Here is a 20,447-nt window from a genome sequence, read left to right as displayed (position 1 = left end):
CCCTCTACCTGCCTTCCTAGCCTCCACTTTCCACTGTCCTGTCATAAATATAATACCACATTATTTATAGTTACCAGAAAAACCAAAATGTGAATATTAGCTGCCGTGAGCATATTGGTCTATATAGTCACTAAACTGTTTGTTAACACTCCCAAACAACAGATTTGAACTTTTCAAAAAGGAAAAAAGGAACAGGATAATCTTTAAGGAGAAAAGGTATGCGTCTTAACCCATCTTACTCTACTAGGTAAGCAAAATTAGACTTTCCTAAATAATTGTATAGAAAATCTTTCATCTATAGTTATTTATTTTTGTGCCAGCGGTTAGACATTGTTCTTGAATACATCAGCAGCATCTCAGGGGAACCTAAGTTAGGATGCTGTTACAGCTACAGCTCTGCATTCAACACTGTTGTGCCCACTAAGCCTGTTCCTGAGGTGGTGAGAATGGGCAACCTCACCTCCTCTGCACTGAATATGGCTGCATTACTGCCTGGTACAGGGGACTGCTCCGCTGCAGACCGCAAGTCCCTCCAGAGGGTGGTAAAGTCTGCGGAGCACATTACTGGCTGCCATCTACCCTCCATGCAAGGCTTCTACCATACACAAAGCCAAGGGACATCATCAAAGATCACAGACACCCAGGCTATGGTCTATTCACACTGCTGCTGTCTGGTTGACGCTACCAGAGCATCAAGGCACGCACTTCCAGACTCAAGCATTTTCCCCGCCTGAGGACATTAGTCCCCTCAACCAGAATCACTGATCTATGACCATAATGATCAGACATCAACATTCCAGATGCTCTGATGTCCTTCCAGGTACATTTAAAATGCATTAGAATATTCTTTGCATGTTTGGAATGTTTTATCTTGAACAGATTTGTTTTTCTATTTTTACTTGGAAACCTTTGAAATAAAATCAAAATGATTTTACTGTGTGGGGGGGACTGACACAGTACCACAGTAAGGTATGATTACAACAACATACAGACTATCTTTGCAGCCACAGAAGAGGTCCGGCCTGTTTACAAGATTTGCCGGTTTTCACAGGTTCCTCTTTGAACTGTCGAAAATAGGGTGGGTTGAAAATTGTGTACAAATAATACAAAATTGCAAGGCTCAATTATACAATTTAAACTGTCTAGTCTAGATTCAGAACTTAGTATTTATAGACTATACTCAAACTACTGAGCAATCTAAATGCTAATCAAGAGAAATTGCTTTGCTGTAAATTTTTTATCTGGTACAGTAAGTGTTATCTATTTAAATAATCACATGGTATTTCCGGTTTCCTGTGTCCTCACTCCTCAGGAGTTAAAGAATCGCAGTCTGCGGTTGTCATACTCTCTCCCAACTCCAGCAATGTTATCAACGTTATTATCGATGCCAACAAAGTAAGTATATATTGGAGAAGATACAAAGATATTTTGTTCTGTGTGACTAAGTTGATTGGGATCTTGCGCTCTCTCATGGATCTCGCAATGCAAAATTATGGCTGTGATTCCATCCGTGGTAACATTCTAAACACAAACAAATGAGCCATTTCCATTTTGTCAAACATTTTTAATACTGATTAGACAGAAATAAATTAAAGCAAGAACAACATATAATATTTGGTCATTATTTTGTTTCTGTTCTTCGGGCATCCATTTTGAAAACAAATAAAGTTGCAACCAATTCTACAATTTCCAGTTACTCTACTTCTGGGTGTTATTCATTCATCCTAAAACAATTGAATGGTGAAACATATGTTCATGGCCATTCCAGTCATATGTATTTTTCTGAAGTATTTTCATTCTTTCGATTCTTGAATGGAGTCAAATAAAACAATTTTGTTTTAGTTCTGTTCGGTTTTGGAACAGAAGCAGCAGGATTAAAACTCTCCACTGTTATCATTTGGGAAATAGTCAAATAGTCATATATTTTCTATATTTAAAATTCAAATTTGTATTTGTTTGATAGTCTGTTTCCTCAGAGGTGATTCTGGAGAATAGTAAGCTACCAGATGGAGTGACCATCACATACCAATCACGCTGCAAGAACAGAGTGATTGGGGAGGTAGAAATGGGTAGAAAATGTCAAAACACCAGAGGATTTTTTAATTAATTGAATAAGTTATGTACTTTTAATGTGGCCCTTGCGATGTGTCAGAATATTTATATATATATATATATATATATATATATATATATATATATATATATTACTTCTAATAAATGTCTAATAAAACGTGGTTATGGATTTCTGTTTTTCTTTTTCTGTATCAGTAGGTGTCTTTCACCATTAGCATCACAGCTAAACAGTGTCCCAAGATGGGCATATCAGAGACCATCAAGATCAAACCCCTGGGGTTCACAGAGGAGGTGGAGATTGCTCTGAACTTCATCTGTGAGTGTGACTGTCACAAAGATGGAATCAAAAACAGTGAGATCTGCCACAACGGAAATGGAACATTTGAATGTGGAGCCTGCAGGTTGGTCTGCCTGTTTTCTTCACTGTCAGAAAAAAACACACAAAAAAACAACAACTGTGTGACTCTACAAAGGCATTATTCAACCCCCTCCTTCCTGATCTCTCAGGTGTAATGAGGGCCGTATTGGTAGACAGTGTGAATGCAGCACCAATGAGGTGACCAGTGAAGACCTGGATAAGAACTGCCGTAAAGACAACGGTACTGACATCTGCAGTAACAACGGAGACTGTGTGTGTGGAACCTGTGAGTGTAAGAAGAGAGAGAACCCAGAAGAACGCTACAGCGGAAAGTTCTGCGAGTGTGACCGTTCCAATAATAAACTCTGTGGAGGTACGTCGGTGGCATACAGTAGTTTATTATTCAGGACGATTAATATCAGTGATTTCCCTGTACGTCATTTCTAGAGTAATATCCTAAGTGAGGGACCTTGTGATTTGTGGCTATAATGAGCCCATTTTCTAATAAATTATGAAACATTGTCTGATATAAAGTTTCAGGTACCCTTATGGTTTATTGATTTAGACACTTTAATATATATATAATACTGTTTTATCTTTGTAGGACCTCTGACCCTGTGTTTGTTGTGTTGTGGCAGGACATGGTCGTTGTGAGTGCAGAGTGTGTATCTGTGATACCAACTGGACGGGTAGTGCCTGTGATTGTTCCCTGGGTACCACCACCTAACTGGCTTCCAACAAACAGATATGTAACGGTCGAGGCACCTGTGAGTGTGACATATCCAAATGTACCAAGCCCAAGTTTCAGGGCCCCACTTGTGAGATTTCTCCCACCTGTCCGGGTGTCTGCGCCCAACACAAGTGTGTAAAAACTGTAATGCTGTTTGTAGTACAGCTGTGATATGTAAAAACTGTAGTGCTGTTTGCAGTACAGCTGTGATATGTAAAAACTGTAGTGCTGTTTGTAGTACAGCTGTGATATGTAAAAACTGTAGTGCTGTTTGCAGTACAGCTGTGATATGTAAAAACTGTAGTGCTGTTTGTAGTACAGCTGTGATATGTAAAAACTGTAGTGCTGTTTGCAGTACAGCTGTGATATGTAAAAACTGTAGTGCTGTTTGTAGTACAGCTGTGATATGTAAAAACTGTAGTGCTGTTTGCAGTACAGCTGTGATATGTAAAAACTGTAGTGCTGTTTGTAGTACAGCTGTGATATGTAAAAACTGTAGTGCTGTTTAGGGTACGACACTGCCCTCTACAGACACCTTCATGCACCTAATTATCCAGCTTTCTCACATTCCAATAGACTGGTGAATATGTCAAGGACACATTACAATGTGAAACTACCTGCGTGTGTTGCTCTGTACAGTTTCATGTCAATTATCTTGTTCTCCACAGGGAGTGTGTTCAATGCAGGGCATTACAGGGACGAGCTACCTCTGCCAGGACTTCCCCCTGACGCACTGTAAGGAAAAGGATGCCAACAACTGCTGGTTCTACTACACCTACCAGGGAAACAATGTGGTGCATGTGGTTGAAAACCTACACCCGTTGTCATGTAACATCACTTAATCATGTGTTATGAAACAGCTTGCAACTTCTTTATGAGTGTTTTAATGTTACAGCATTTATGTGACTGATAATTTGCCAGCTTAACCACTCAAACAGGATTTTTTCAGCACTGTGATAACCCACCAATAGTAATTAGTGTTCTTACAGTAAACATAGCGGGATGCTGTATTCAGCTCTAGCAATAAAAGTTGTCATTTTGCCTGATGGTTTTGAAAATTATATACCACGATCTGTTACACCTCAGGACACAACAAGCTGCTTAATCCTGTGGAGGTACACTTTATTTCTTCAAACATGCATACAACATTGTGGAATAAAATAAAATAATAATAGCATATTTAGAAGGTTCAAGTTCAAGCGTCAGCCAATGGAAGTCACCAAGGATGGTTCACGTGACACAAAGTTACATTTTAGCTGCTTTCCTCAGGAAACCGTGTCTGGCAATCTCTATGCTAACCTCACCCTCTCTTACCTTCCCTAAGACATTTCTCATGAAACAAATGCAAATGTTGATGTAGCTTAATTTAAACACTTCTTTTGTCACATACACTTGGTGTGTGAGAGAAAATCAGAAACTATTTTTCAGTCTTTGTCTGCTGGATGGGAGCAGTGTAACCAGCCCTTGGCCCGGGTGGCAGATGTCTATGAGGATGTTAGTGGCTTTTATACTGTGATGTGTGGAAAGAATTCCTGGAAGTTTGGCAGTGTGCCCCCAACATTACATTTGGCTGACCCCACTGCCATATAACTGTGAGCGGTGCAACTGCTCAGATATACATTTTACAGTCACAGATAACTCAGAGATTTACATATTTAATGAATAAATCATAAGCATCAGGTTTTAATTTCCATTCACCATGGAGAGAGGAAACCCAGTAGCTGGTAAGTCAAAGCATATGAAACAATAGTGATTTTCTCATCAAATCTGATCTCAATTTTAGTTCTCTGCTCCAAAAGCAGAATAATTTATGAACAGTGCACTCTAAGGCCTGCCATGCCAGGACGGGACATGTGGTTGGTTTCATAATTTTTTTTATCATACTGCCCAAAAACACGAGCAACTGTTATCAAATATCAGAGTCATAATGCCTTCATTTATTAAATGTATCCTGGTCAGAGCGGAAAAAAAGCACTCCATTATCTGGCGCTCCAAGTCTACACACTCCTGCTAAAATAACAGGTTATTGTAATGTAAAAGAATGAGACAAAGCTCCATATCTGTTAGATTGCGAGAACATCTCCTGTGCACAGCCCTCTTCAGATCACCCCACAGATGTTCAATTGGATTCTGGTCTGGGCTATGGCTGGGCCATTCCAAAACATTAATCTGCTTCTGGTGAAGCCAAGCTTCTGTGGATTTGGATGTGTGCTTTGGGTAATTGGCGTGCTGAAAGGTGAACTTCCTCCTCATCTTCAGCTTTCTAACGGACGCCTGAAGGTTTAGTGCTAGAATTGCCTGGTATTTGGAACTGTTCATAATTCCCTCCACCTTGACTAAGGCCCCGGTTCCAGCAGAAGAAAAACAGCCCCAAAGCATGATGCTGCCACCACAATGCTTCACTGTGGGTATGATGTTCTTTGGGTGATGTGCAGTGTTGTTTTTGCACCAAACATACCTTTTGGAATTATGGCAAAAACGTTCAACCTTTGTTTCATCAGACCATAACACATTTTCCCACATGCTTTTGGGGGGCTTGTTTTTGCAAACTTCATCCGGGCTTAGATGTTTTTTCTTTGTAAGAAAAGGCTTCCGTCTTGCCACCCTACCCCATAGCCCATTCATATGAAAAATGCAGGATATTTTTGTCACATGTAGCACACAGCCAGTACTTGCCAGAAATTCCTGCAGTTCCTTTAATGTTGCTGTAGGCCTCTTGGAAGCCTCCCTGACCAGTTTTCTTCTCATCTTTTCATCAATTGTGGAGGGACGTCCAGTTCTTGGTAATGTCTCTGTTGTGCCATATTTTCTCCACTTGATGATGACTGTCTTCATTGTCTTCCATGGTATATGTAATGCTTTGGAAATTATTTTATACCCTTCTACTGACTGATATCTTTCAACAATGAGATCCCTCTGATGCTTTGGAAGCTCTCTGCGGACCATGGCTTTTGCTCTGAGATGCAACTAAGAACATGTCAGGAAAATCCTACTAGAACAGCTGAACTTTATTTGTGATTAATCAGAGTCACTTCAAATGATGGCGGGTGTGTAATGACTTCTATTTAACATAAGTGTGAATGTGGTTAATTCTGAACACAACACAACATCCCCAGTTATAAGAGTTTGTGCACACTTATGCAACCAGGTTATTGCAAGGTTTTATTTTTCATTTTTCCCCCTCGAAGATTTCAGTTTGGTTTTCAAGTGAATTGTTCACATTATAGGTCACATTAAAAGTGAAAGAAATTCTGACATGATTTAACTTTGTCTCTTCTTTTACATCACAAAAACCTGGCATTTTAACAGGGGTTTGTAGACTTTTTATATTCGCTGTATATATAAGGACTTTGAACGTAAGCAACAGTTATTGCAAAAATACTTTTCTGTGCACTGACTAAACTGCCCACAAGGAGGCTCAAGGGTGTGAATAATACTATGGTCTTCAAGGGAAATGGTAAAAATAGTTTTAATGCCTTAATGCTTTAACTCATTCACCATAAATCATTTTATTGGTGCATCGCGGTAGAGTAGAGAAATAGCACATGAAGTGAATTTGCTCTGGTATGTTCATGGTAAAAGGAAATCTTACTTATATTTCAGTGTTTTTTCCCTTTTTAAAGTAAAAACTTTTTGGGAATTTTTGTCTTCCCTGGACATGAAATGGTTCTCTAACCTGACTTTAAATAGTTGCACAGTATATAATTCCTGTTGTATATCAATTAGCAAGACTCACTATGGAGACTAAAGCACAAAAGGAATACTGGCCTAGGTGAGTCTGTAGAAGGAGAATGAAAAGATGAACATTCCTCCGGGTATAGACTCCACAGAATAAACAGAACAATCCGGTACTAATGTTTGTGTTTCCAGCCTGATAAGTTCACCAGTGTCTACTATCCCGAAGAATATGTGTTTTCTTAATACATCTAAAATATTTTCACAACCAAAATAATAAATACCAAATAAAACCCTTGCTTGCATTATAAATGGGTCAAATCCAACAAAAACATAATTGGTAAGGAGCAAGGCGACCAGTGAAAGACATGTTTATTAAATATCAACAAAGTGGTTCAACAGTAAAAAGAGGTTGGGTTGGATTCAAACCGAAACCTTGCAGAAAACCAGTAAAATAATTGGTACCCTATTCAGTGGTTGAGTGTAAGACTGAGAAGTCCAAATATGAGAATAAATGAATGCAGCTTTGATTCTTTGCCCAATGATGTTTCCTTTAAAGAGCAGAATGTGTACAATTTCAAGGGAGCGTGTGTTTATATCCTACACCCAACCCAGCCCTAACCAGACCAGACTAAGGCTCATGGAAACAGTTATCACATCCTATGTTAGTCCCCTCAGTAATAGGTGAAACAATTATTAGATGTCAACAATTCCCCCCAAATCTGTTGCAAATATTATTATTTTTTACATCAGACAGAGATTAAGAAAAGGGTAAGGCAATCAAAAAGAACATGGCCCCAAAAAGATACTTGATGTAAACCCAGTGGAGGCTATTCAAGTTTTATGAGCTTTACAGCTTTTGAAAATTAAATATTTAGATTTGTCCCCTGAAGCAAATCCCACCAAGCCGTTCTGCTTCTTATTGCACTGCTCACTCAACCTGGACGTTCTGGCCAGCACTTATGTTGTTAGAGGGAAATGCATTCACTTACTAACAACCACGGCTGAGCTTGCAGGCACCAGACCAACCACTAGGAGTCAGCCGAAATAAGCCCACCTTGTTTGACACCAACTTCTCAGGACAATTTGCACTGACAAGTGAGGGATTGTCATTATGCCACAACCATGATTTTAACTCCTGGCCGCAATATACTCGCTGTACTGCAATGCAGTATCATTAACACAGAGCCATTCATGAGCTCTAAAAGAAAATCAATAGGCACCGTTATAATAATACTTGTGAAATAGCGGAAAAACGTAGATAAATCCTTGTTTGTTTGAGAGTTTTTTCTAAACATGTATACCCGAATTTCGACATTAAAATAGGAAGAAATATATAGAAATGAAATAAATGTAATAGTTGAACCACTCATTTCAATGGGGACTCTGGTCATTTCTATAAATGTTTTCTTATTCAGTATGTGTAAACCTTGTGGTCCACTTACAGAAAAATGCTTAGTTAAATACATAATAAATACATAATACAAATAAAATACGTAACAAACACACACAGGGATTTATTAGGCATAATCTTACCATTAGAAAATGCCAATTATCAGGCTCCATGAGGACTTTAATAGCCTATAATGGAATATGGGCGTGTTTACGTAAGCAGGCATTTCCTGTCTGGAGGCTCGGTCTAGGTTGGTGGAGAGAACTGATAACTGACTCTCCATGTAATGTTGAAAAGAAAACGAGGTTCACAGGGCCACGGGAATATAGTACATATATATTGATATTATTTACACAGTAATACAACTACACATTACACGGTATTTTCTCTTTCTCAGTGGAGTAGACCGAATCGTTCGTGACTTTCCGCAGCAGGAGAAAGTAGCTCCCATTGCCAACAAGGCAGTTGTTGCCTTGTCTACGCTGAATAGCTGATGCCTACAGGGATTTTAAAGAGGATACGTATGTTGTCTCCGAAATAAATCTGGCGAATAAGGTAAACTTAATAGTTGTTATGAACCGTGTTTATATCCATCTTGTTTTGGGTACTGGACAATTATCCGTTTTCCATATGGACTTGATGTATAGCTTCGATGTCAATTTTTTTGTCTCCCAGTGAGGCAGCAGCAATTAGGAAAAATTCGAAGTTGTACCAAGTGAGTACTTTTCAGTTAGGAGGTAGAATATTTCTTCGAGATCTCTCCCAATATTCACTGTTGATGGAAAGGTTGTACCTTCTTTTGAACGTTCTAGACATGTTTTCCTTCTTTTGTTATTCAGCACAGATATGTTTCCAGTAATGTTGAAGTTAAAATTTTTGAAGACCAGTTGGTTATGCTTGCTTTAGACCTATAGCCACCGCTCTTTTGGTATTGGTTGAAAGACAAATTTAGCTCCTTGAATGATTGTTTCATAGAAGTAAGTATTAATGACAACAGTGTTTCATAATGACAACAGCCTTACAGCTGATTCTGTTCATTCACCCCATTATCTAATCTGTGATGCTATTGATTTTGGAGTGAGGCAGTAAGGACGTTTTCTTAGGTGCAAACTTGGCCTCCTTAAGTTGTAGAGTGACCTTGCTCTTCTCCACCTGATGCAGTCAATGTCATTTTATTTTAACCATAACCAATCACATCTGCTTTCAGACACAACCAGAAATCTGGTTTGCAGACATTCAGTTGCCCTTTATCATTTCCAAATGGACTGAGGAAAGAGGCTGTTGTGCGTGTGTAGGCAGAGTCAAATCGATTTGATTTAGTAGAAAAGTCCCTATTTGGCGTGTGTGTGAGTGGGTGTACGTGATGTGTGTGTGTGTGTGTGTTTTATTTAACCTTGTAAATACAGATGGCTAAGTGAAGCTGACTTCTCAGTTAGGCTAGTATTTAATTAAGGGAATGGAGTTGTGGAGGAGGGAGGAGATGGGAGGTTGGGGGGATTGGGGGAGGGATGTTAGATGAGAAGATGGAGAAGCTAGGCTAGAGGAGATGCACAGTACTGTGGAGGACGCCAGATTGAGGAAGAGATTTTCGGTACTGTAGGAGACACCAGGCGAGGGTTGAGATGGTCGGTACTGTAGGAGACACCAGGCGAGGGTTGAGATGGTCGGTACTGTAGGAGACGCCATATTGAGGAGGAGATGGTCGGTTCGCTAGAAGACGTCAGGATTGGGAGGTACCAGCTGAATAGATGTGACCTCCAACCTCAAACAGCTGCTGGAGGGGTGGCTTCTCATCTGATTTACACACCCAGTGACAGGAGACACCACCCTGATGTTCTGTGAGACTTGCTTCTTTGTGTGTGTGTGTGTGTGTGTGTGTGTGTGTGTCACAGACCATATGTGTTTCCTTGTCCCTCCCAGACAGAAGTGCTGAATGTGCTGTATATCGGCTGCCACTCAAACACATGCTTTGTGTTGAAAGTGGGGACTCGTGAAAAAACAAAGACTAAGTGTTACTGTACATCCATTATCCTCCCCAACACACACAGAATGGAGTAGTCTGACAGACTCTACTCAATGAAAAAGGTTTGGTTTGTTTTGCACAAACTAGCACATCGCCCAATGAATTCCCTAAAGACTATAGCTGTTCAGGTGTTAAAATAAGAGGTCCTCATAATCAGTTTTCAACTTGGATATTACAAGCTTATAGGAGTTTAATTACGAAATAATTTCATGGTGATGTTGAGGAAGTAAAATGTGCCCGGCTCCATTTTCTGAATGAGTTTAAGAAGTCGTTGTCTGTGTTAAACCCATAAGATGACATATAGACTCAGGAATTATATGATCTCTACAATTAAGCTTATATTGGCTAGAATTTCACTCTTTCAAATGTTTCAGTTGTCTGGGAATGGTCCTTGTTTAGGTTTAAATTGTAGGTTACGGCTTTGGGTCATGGTTGGACCTCCTCTAGTTTATATCAGTGCCCTCTTACTCCAGTGACTTTGAGATGCCTTTGTGATATCATGACCCCTCCCTGGGTCACAGTCTAAAAACTGCCTCAGAACCACTCAGAGAAATGGGGTGGATTATGAAAATGGCACCCTGTTTCCTGTAGCATAATACTTTTGACCAGCTCCCACATTGCAATTGGGTGCCATTTGTAACCTACCATAGCCAAGGCAACAGGAGGTGCATGTTGAAAATGGGACACACTCCTTCTATTGTTAGTAAATAGCAGTGTGGGATAATCTCTGGCTATGCAGTCCGTCTTATCTCAGCCAGAGTTTAATCACAAGTTCCTATGGGAGTTTTGATGGTTTTAGAAGTGGAGAGACGACCTTGGACATTTATAAACTTCACCCATTTCTACACCGCACCGTTCTGTCTTCTATTTTGAGGAGTTTTAACAAAACTACATGGGCATGGTTTAAAGTTCCACTACATTCTTGTTCGTGACTTCAGCTTACCGAGCATTTACTAGTCCAAGTCATTGCCTTGGCATTGTGTGGTATGCTTTATGCATGAGAGTACTGTATCAAAATGAACAAAGTGCCTGTGTTCAAGCTTTATTGAAGATTTGTTTAATGTTGCTTAATCGAAGGTCATTACATAAACCTAGTTAGGGGACTGAACGGATGCCATAACAGCCTTTAATGGCTTTAGAGATTCATGTCTGACTGGCCCTTACAGAAGCCTTGTTGTTCACTGAACTCTGACATCTCCTGGGGTCATGTATGGCCTCTTGGTGGTAGGACTGCTCAATATACTAAACATTTCATTGCTGTTTTACCTCAAAATATTGTTATTAAGGCTAGAAATATCTTAGTCAACAAATAGTTGTTGTGATTTAAAAAAACAACTACCTATAGCTTGTCTGATGTTTAAAAGTGTATTGATTTATCAGATATCCCAAATCACTCCACATTTGCTTTACTGTTGTCATTATATTAGCAGCCAGATCAAGATAACAGGACCTGATCCTTCACAGATTCTGCAATAATACTGCTGAAATTCCTGTTTGTGTCACACCCAAACAAAATCACTTCGGAAATTCCTGTGATTAGGCAGCCAGATTGGCCTAGAGTGTATTAAGTCCACAGATTTTATATGGGTACCACACAGTGGTCTTGGAAGAAAACCGGTGATTTAGAATGCTCAAACATAGAAACTCAACCAAAAGCCTAAAGATCAAATAATTGATTGTCTAACTGGGATCGGTCCTACTTGCGATTACAGTTATTTGTGCGATAGGTCTAAAGACTTGAACGTCAAAATAGAATGTTTTATCCCCTTGGTGTTCAAGCTTTCCGAGTTCTCCCATGTCACCCCACTCCGAAAATAAGGGATTTGCCTATGGAGCAGAAAGGGCACCTGGCCCTCCTGATATTCAGGCTTTGTTCTCTCACCTCAGGTCTCATGGCTGTACCTCCCATACACAAGGGCATCTCCCACTCATCCCAGACAAAGCTCTTCTCTGTCCTGACACTCCAACAGGGAGGGGACCAGCCTCCACTTCCACAGCTCCTTTTTAAATAATGCTTGAAATAAAAAAATTATGAACCATCCATACACAATTTGACGCATACAACCAACAATGTCCAGTATGTGATCTCCTCCATCACAGACACTTCCCCGTCCACTGCTCCCGAGGGTACTTTCAAATAAAAGGTCAGAGAAGAGTTCAGTACCCGTCCCCGGCCAAAAATGAATCATGGATGGGGACAGTTACTTCCTCAATGAACCCAGGAGGACGTAGGGTCTGGTGGCTTTCAGCCTGCTGTGGTAGCATGTATGGAGGCCCTCTAGTTGAGCCTGAAGCCTAATGGGAGACATCTGAATGCCATTTATATGCCCATTTATAGCATTAGGTCTCCATCAGAAAAAGGCCTCAAGGTGTCCAAAGATGGCTTTAACAAGCGGATGACCAGTTCAAGTCAGATTATTATACTTCTTTAAGGTTGCTGTCAGGAAATACCAAATGCTAAGGATTAGCCCAGACCAAGTAAAGTTGAGTTTTCTCATGGCCTGTCTTTTTATAGACCTAACACTTGTGGCTTCTGTTAGCTTCTTTTGGAGAGCTTGACTGTTTTCTTCTCTGTTCAGCTGTTCTCAGGTTTAGTAGTGTGTGTCCTTAGTTCACGGTACGAGGGAGTCAGTATTCTGAGTGATTTCCCTAACACCAGATTGTTTGTGTACCGTCAATTACTTCCCACTTGAAATATTAACTTTTTTAATGGTTGTCTTTGTCTCAATTTCCACCAAAGTTGACATAAGCACTAGCTGGTTGTTGTTGCTCTGGGTGAGCTTGTTGCTGCAAGCCTAAAATCATGCAATTGCTTCTTCAATGTAAAGTGTTTCCATGAAGACGGGTCAATTTAAAGGAGCAGGACAGACATGGTCAGTCCACAACAGTTTTGCTTCCCTTGCTATTATTTGGACATGCTTCCCGTGAGGGGAACTCCTGTCTTTCCCTAATCGATGGCTGGTGAGGCCTAAGGCCTGGAACATGCTAGGACCTTCAGCCATGGATCAGCCTATTCCCTCCCAGTGTCGAACTCCCAGAGACACTGCTATGGCTCTGTCCCCTCCAGCAACACGTCAGTGTGCCTATGGGGACGCTAGTTCCTCCAGTGTCTGTCGAATCTGTATGTCATTGTTATGCTCCAGCCCTGGATCCGTTGCTAGGCAGCACCCTGGCTGCCTTCATATTAGATTTTTTTATAAGCTTACTGTATTCCAGCAAAGGAAAGACCAACTCAGCCAACCGATTCAGAGGTCGCTCAGTGTAGGGCAACACTTGACACATTGTTTGTGGAATTTCACTTTCACCAAGACAAATATGATTTTCAGTTATTTGCGTCCATCAGTGTTGTCTTTCTTATACAGCTCAGGAAAGAATTGAGACCACTGCACCTTTTTCTTTCCTTTCCAAAAAAGTTGCAAAGGAAGGTTTTGGGTGTGGATCAGAAGGGTTAAAATGAAGAGACCACTGCAAATTGAAAACTTCTGATCCTCACTCAAATCTTTCCTTTCCAACTTTTTTGGAAAGGAAAGAAAAAGGTGCAGTGGTCCCTTAATTTTTTATGGAGCTGTATATATTTACATTATATCTATGAGGTTTGGACCATTGGTTTTCGTAGACTACCTGCAAAAGAATTAGATGGAAAGGTGCATTTTTGATTGGACCTACTCAGCTGATCCTTTATTGAGGATCATGTCCAGCCAGTGGAATTGTACAAAAACTGTAAATCCCTCCCCTTACATCAGAAAGGCTACAGTGAAAGCTTGAATTGTTTGAATGATTTCAAATAGTACCTCAGTGACCAAGCACCCTTGGCTTATAGTGTACATCTTCCATAGTTAATCTCAAGGCACAGCATGACTAATTCAAATCACAGGTTAGTGGATAGTGTGGGGAGTATGGGGTCATGGGAATGCAACAGGAATGGGGTCAACCACTATGAATACTACAGATACTGATTTAGATGCGCGTTAGCTTCAGTTGAAATGCACCTCAACCCCCTTCCCTTATTCATCAGGTTTATGCCTGGTCTGTGAGTTTCATATCTCATGGTTAAAATAAGGTGGGTTAGAAATCGTTTGATTTCAGATGGTTTGGTTACTTGTACTTTTATTTGTCTTCTGAGTTCTGATTATTGTGTTCTGATTATTGCCTAATGGCCTAATGGTAATTTTAAACAGAGGAACCATGTTTTTAGATGATAAATGTTTTATAGTTTATTTATGAGGCAAAAAGTCTTAATTGAAAAAGCACTAGAAAGGGGTAAGTGCTATTGATTGGGCTGCTGGAAGTACCTTTTAAATCAATATTCAAGTGTTACATTAAAGACATCTGTTATCAAGGTTTGCATCAGCTAGTTTCTCTGATCAAGACCAGTAAGTGTTTCTACAATGGAAGTTTTTGAAGAGAAGAAAAGTACCATCTGAGATATGTTTTAACTCGATTGAATGACTAGTCTGTTCTGTGATGAAAACCAGCCTCATTAGTAGGGTCTACACGGGCCTTGAAAGCATGCTGGGAGTTTGGGACAGTAAGAGCATTAATAGGATCAGCTCAGCCTCTTCAGCTCCTCAGACATGATCTTGATTCATTGCTATTGTTTGTGGTGAGAGGGTCGGTCTAGATAAGGGTGGAGGAGAGGAGAGTAAAAATAGTATAAAGGGGAGTGAAGGACAGGCGCTGTTTGACATTCTCCTCCAGTCCTCCTGTATTAGAGGCCCCGCGTGTACGTGCCCAGGCTGAAGGCTGGGCCTTGTTTCCCTGTTCAAGGGTATATCATGTTGTGGTTGGCCTGGCTCATGAGTAGGGGGTGAACAGAGCGATTGTGTGGGTGTGGTATGAGAGCAAAAAGGAGAGCGAGTGAGTCTGTGACTGTTGTTGATCAGCGTGGGCCAGTAGCTGTAAAAGTCATTTTCTCTGGAGTTGAGGCAGTTATTTTCCCTTTCCTCACAGAAGAATGCCTTTTCTGTTTTTCCTTCACCATTCCTTCTGTTCATGGCTGGAAAACGAGGAATGCCCAACACAATTTCTCTGTGGAGCACTGTCACAGTGGCGCATTGCCAAACTCTCTGCTCCAACCAGGAAAGCTCTAGCTTAGTGTCTGTGCTTCTACTATTATTGTTTCTGTTGCTGCTAGGAAGCGTTTGCTGACGTGTAGATATTTCTAAAGCAAGGGAGCTGCCTAAAAAGCAGCTCATTCAGTTGTGACCAAGGCCTGCAAGTGCAGCTCCTTCTAAATCTGTTGGTCAGATTCACAGTTCTGAACTAGCTACAGAAATATTATTTGTTACCCTCTGAAACGGCTTTATACACGGTTGGTCTGCAGTGGAGCCGGCTAAGAAGAGTGAATGTCACTGACTGACTGACTGACTGACTGACTACCCCTTGTTAAATAGCTTACTGGTTAGAAAAGCGGACTTGTGAACTATAGGTCGCAGGCGAAGTGAAGTACGCATTGTTAATTACCCCGTATTGATGAAAACTTCGCTGGCTAAAACGTAAACCTTAAATTGGATACAGTAAAAATGCAACTGTTTCTGGCATGGAAAAGTTTATCTTCTGTCTCGCTAGCAATTGCTCAATTCCTATGATTATTCCTAAGAAGTTAGTAGATACTAGTACGCCTATTACTGGCTAATAATCTGTTCAAACGGCCAGTGGCAAAAGCTAACAGTTCATAGACACTATTTGTGGTTAACTTAGTTACAAACGTTTGTCAGTTTAACTGTATCACTAGCTTTCACGAATGGCAAATTTGCTGTTAAAACAGCCAGTGGCAAAAGAGGATTTGTTCATAGACACAAGAGGTTATACTGACAGCCATCGAACGTAGAACTCTGGTGTAGTGCTTAGCGACATAGCCTTTCATGTGGGCAACCCGAGTTCGAATCTCAAGAGGGCAACATACATTTCAACATGTCAACAAGATGGCACTGCAATGGATAGCAAGCGTCTTGCATGTCCCTGACCAATTCTGCGTTTCCAGCTGTAATACAAGACTCTGTAGAGGAAGAGGTGGCACAGGCAAGGTGGGGTCCTGTCAAGTCTCCACCAACCTAACGCTGTCACACAAACCACTGAACGTGTAAATATATGTGACAAATAGAATAGGGCAGGTAATTTACAAGTATTAAGTATAATGTACTGTATGTTTTACAGATAAGAAGAGTCATGCTCAGGACTACCCTATATCAGTCCAACTAGCCATCACACAGCCAAAGCACCAATGCAAGACTAAGATTTAATTCTGTACAATGCTGGTGCTTGTCGGATGTGGCAGGTAAAACAGCTGCGAACTGCCCTGAAATGCAAGCTACCAAATGAGCTAGTGCAGGGCTGCCCAACCTTGTTCCTAGAGATCTACTTTCCAGTAGGGTTTCTCTCCAACTCTAATACAACACACCTAATTCTAATAATTAGCTGCATGAAAAATCAGGTTAGTCACAAATGGGGTTGGAGAGAGAACCTACAGGACAGTAGATCTCTGTGAACAGGGTTGAGCAGCCCTTACTTAGTGTAACCTTACCGATGAAGCCCACCAAAATATAGGTTCAGACATTTGTAATGTACAGTGAGGAAAAAAAATATATTGTTCCCTTGCTGTTTTTGTACGTTTGCCCACTGACAAAGAAATGATCAGTCTGCAATTTTAACGGTAGGTTTATTTGAACTGTCAGAGACAATAACAACAACAAAAATCCAGAAAAACGCATGTCAAAAATGGGGTTGCCTTGGCCATGTGTTTTGGGTCCCTGTCATTCTGGAATACCCATCCACGACCCATTTTCAATGCTCTGGCTGAGGGAAGGAGGTTCTTACCCATGATGTGACGGTACATGGCCCTGTCCATTGTCCCTTTGATGCGGTGAAGTTGTTCTGTCCCCTTAGCAGAAAAACACCCCCAAAACATAATGTTTCCACCTCCATGTTTGGGGATGGTGTTCTTGGGGTCATAGGCAGCATTCCTCCTCCTCCAAACAAGGCGAGTTGAGTTGATGCCAAAGAGCTCAATTTTGGTCTCATCTGACCATAACACTTTCACCCAGTTCTCCTCTGTCCTTTGTCAGTGGGCAAACATATAAAATCAGCTACATTTTATATTTATTTCTCACTAGAAGTTTTATGAATTGAGTTTTCTTTTCTTAAATTTTTTTGTGGAATAAAATGAATATATATATTTTTTTAAATCTCAAAGTGATTGTTAGACTCGTGCAACTCTCTCAATCAGGGAGAGTATGGTCAAGCAAAAACACAAAATATTTTTTCCGGCATCACAACAAAAAATTAAAAAATACATCTTTACAACATACAGATAGGTCCGGAAATATTTGGACAATGACACAATTTTCATAATTTTGGCTATGTATGCCACCACAATGGATTTGAAATGGAACAACCAAAATGCAATTGAAGTGCAGACTTTCAGCTTTAATTCAAGGGGCTGAACAAAAATATTGTATGAAACATTTAGGAATTTCAACCATTTTCATACACAGGGGCTCATGTAATTGGACAAATTAACACAGTCATTAATAAAAGGTTCATTTTTAATACTTTGTTGAGAATCATTTGCTGGCAATGACTGCTTCAAGTCTGGAATGCATAGACATCACTAAACGCTGGGTGTCCTTTGTGATGCTTTTCCAGGCCTTTACTATAGCTGTCCTCAGTTGTTGTTTGTTCGTGGGTCTTTTTTGCCTTAAGTTTTGACTTCAGCAAGTAAAATGTATGCTTGATTAGGCGATTGACTTATTTATATATTATGCTAAAATTTATGCTTGATTAGGCGATTCCACTTATTTGCCTTAAAAAACTCCCAGGTTGCTTTTGCAGTATGTTTCGGTTTATTGTTTATCTGAAAAGTGAAGCACCATCCTTTACAGGTTGATCTTAGTTTCATCTGTCCAAAGAATGCTGTTCCAGAACTGAGCTGCCTTTTTTTAGATGATTTTTGCCCTTTCTATTCTAGAGGCTTATGAATGGTTTGCACATTGTGGTGAACTGTCTGTATCCACCACTGTTGTCATCTGTCATCCAGGCCATTTTGTGTTACAGTGTTTACCAGTGCATTCGTTTTTTCTCAGAATGCTCCAAACTGTTAATTTGGCCACTATGACTCTGATGATTTTTTTTGCAGCCTGAGGATGGCCTGTTTCACTTGCACTGAGAGCTCCTTTGACTGCATGTTGTGTTCACAGCAACAGCTTCCAAATACCACACCTGGAATCAACTCCATAACTTTTACCTGCTTAATTGATTGAGAAAAAACGAAGGAATAGCCCACACCTGTCCATGAAACAGCTTTTGAGTACATTTTCCAATAACTTTTGGTCCCTTGAAAAAGAGGGGTCTACATAATAAAGAGCTGTAATTCCTAATCCCTTCCTCCAATTTGGATGTGAATACCTTCAAATTAAAGCTGAGAGACTGCACTTCAAGCCCATATTATTTAACTGTAACTTGAATATGTTTTGGTAAACAGACAAAATAACAACTTTTGTCAGTGTCCAATTATTTCTTGACCTAACTGTAGTGATGGCCATTCGAGGCTTCATTAGCGTTATTTTAGCAGCAGGATATTATGCTAGCAGTACTCTCTGGCAGCATTTTCTTTATCACAATAAAAGCCATCATTGAAATGTACAAGGGAATATAGTTAACAATCTAGTCTAGTGATAAAGAACAGACAAGAATAACATTGGAACGGACATTAAACATAAATTGTACAGACTAGATTGTTAAATATATTACCTTAAATATTTTAACGATGGCTTTTATTTTGAAAAAATAAGTGAGTTAGCACTGCTAGAATAGTATCCTGCTGCTAGAAGAACGGGGATGAAGCCTCAAATGGCCATCACTACCTAACTGTAATTTGGGTATAACTGTCCAAGGTAGGTAGTTGTCTTTGCTTGACATCTAGCACGTTGTAGTAATTCAATAACCTATGTAGTTACTGTACTGGCTGTGATGTGCTGCGAGCTCTAGTAATATACACATGAATGTCTTAAAAATTAAGTATGAACACTTAAAAATGCACAGAAAATATATGAAAAATTGGGATCACTTGGTAGTATAACCTCGGATTCAGGAGGAACAGTGTGGTTTTCGTCCAGGCCATGGAACACTGGACCAGCTCTATACATTCTACGGGGTGCTAGAGGGTTCATGGGAGTTTGCCCAACTAGTCCACATGTGTTTTGTGGATTATGAGAAGGCATTCGGCTGTGTCCCTTTGCGGCATCCTGTGGAGAGTGCTTCGGGAATATGGGGTCCTGGATCCTTTGCTAAGGGCTGTCAGGTCCCTGTACGACCGAAGCAGGAGCTTGGTCTGCATTGCCGGCAGTAAGGCAGACTTGTTCCCCGTGCATGTTGGACTCCGGCAGGGCTGCCCTTTGTCGCCGGTTCTGTTCGTAATTTTTATGGACACAATTTCTAGGCGCAGCCAGGGGCCGGAGGGTGTCAGGTTTGGGAACCACACGATTTCATCTCTGCTCTTTGCGGATGATGTTGTCGTGTTGGACCCTTCAAACTAGGACCTTCAGCATGCACTGGGACGGTTTGCAGCCGAGTGTGAAGCAGTGGGGACTAGGGCTGTCAAAATTCCTCAAAAATGACGTTCGAATATTCCCTCTAAAAACACATAATAATCGAACTATTCGAATCTGGTTGCGCATGCGCATTTTGTCAATGACGCGCATTACGTCAATAACAGGACAAATGAATACAAAGAGACATAAATAGACTACCTATACAAGTAGTTCAGTTGAAACATATTTGACAACGTATTACCTACACAAAAACAAGTAAATCAAATGATGACCGCAGACCACACGCTCGCTCGCTCAAGCACTTTCTCTGTCTCGCCCTCACGCTCTCTGCGCAATAACGGTTTAAAATGAACAACAATAAACACATTTTGAATGCTGATCAAGAGTTTTGTGCAAGCAATATAAGGTCGCAACTATTGTCCCAAATATAGCAGGCTTCATTCAGTGATTGAAACAAATATTAACATTAATTGAAGTTTCACAGTTGTAGAGTATCCTGTAGAAGTAGACGAATATCTTTCAAACTAACCTTTGTTGAACTGAAATGAAGACAGATTCAGCAACTGCATGGCCTATTTCTCGCTTAAAATGTTTTCAGAAACACGTTTCAGTGAACTATTTTTGTAAAATACGAGATCGTATTCTCA

At 40.4% G+C, this 20,447-nt stretch overlaps 1 protein-coding gene and 1 pseudogene across 2 annotated transcripts in view; both read left to right on the top strand.

Annotated features, from left to right (window-relative positions):
- The first annotated feature begins 2,313 nt into the window (after window positions 1-2,313).
- Window positions 2,314-4,003, top strand: LOC105019432 (annotated as a pseudogene).
- Window positions 4,004-8,472: 4,469 nt separating this feature from the next.
- The window catches only part of itgb1a (integrin, beta 1a), a 36,368-nt gene continuing 24,393 nt past the window's right edge, over window positions 8,473-20,447 (top strand). Inside the window, exon 1 of one of the 2 annotated variants that reach the window (XM_010885619.3) lies at window positions 8,473-8,784. The gene's annotated coding sequence lies outside the window, so the exon portion shown is untranslated. The remainder of the gene's footprint in view (window positions 8,785-20,447) is intronic. The other variant, XM_010885620.4, reaches the window with a different exon arrangement.

The sequence above is a fragment of the Esox lucius genome, chromosome 21, assembly GCF_011004845.1.
Source record: "Esox lucius isolate fEsoLuc1 chromosome 21, fEsoLuc1.pri, whole genome shotgun sequence".
Taxonomy (NCBI): Eukaryota; Metazoa; Chordata; class Actinopteri; order Esociformes; family Esocidae; genus Esox; species Esox lucius.
This window is presented reverse-complemented; position numbering and strand designations above follow the sequence as displayed.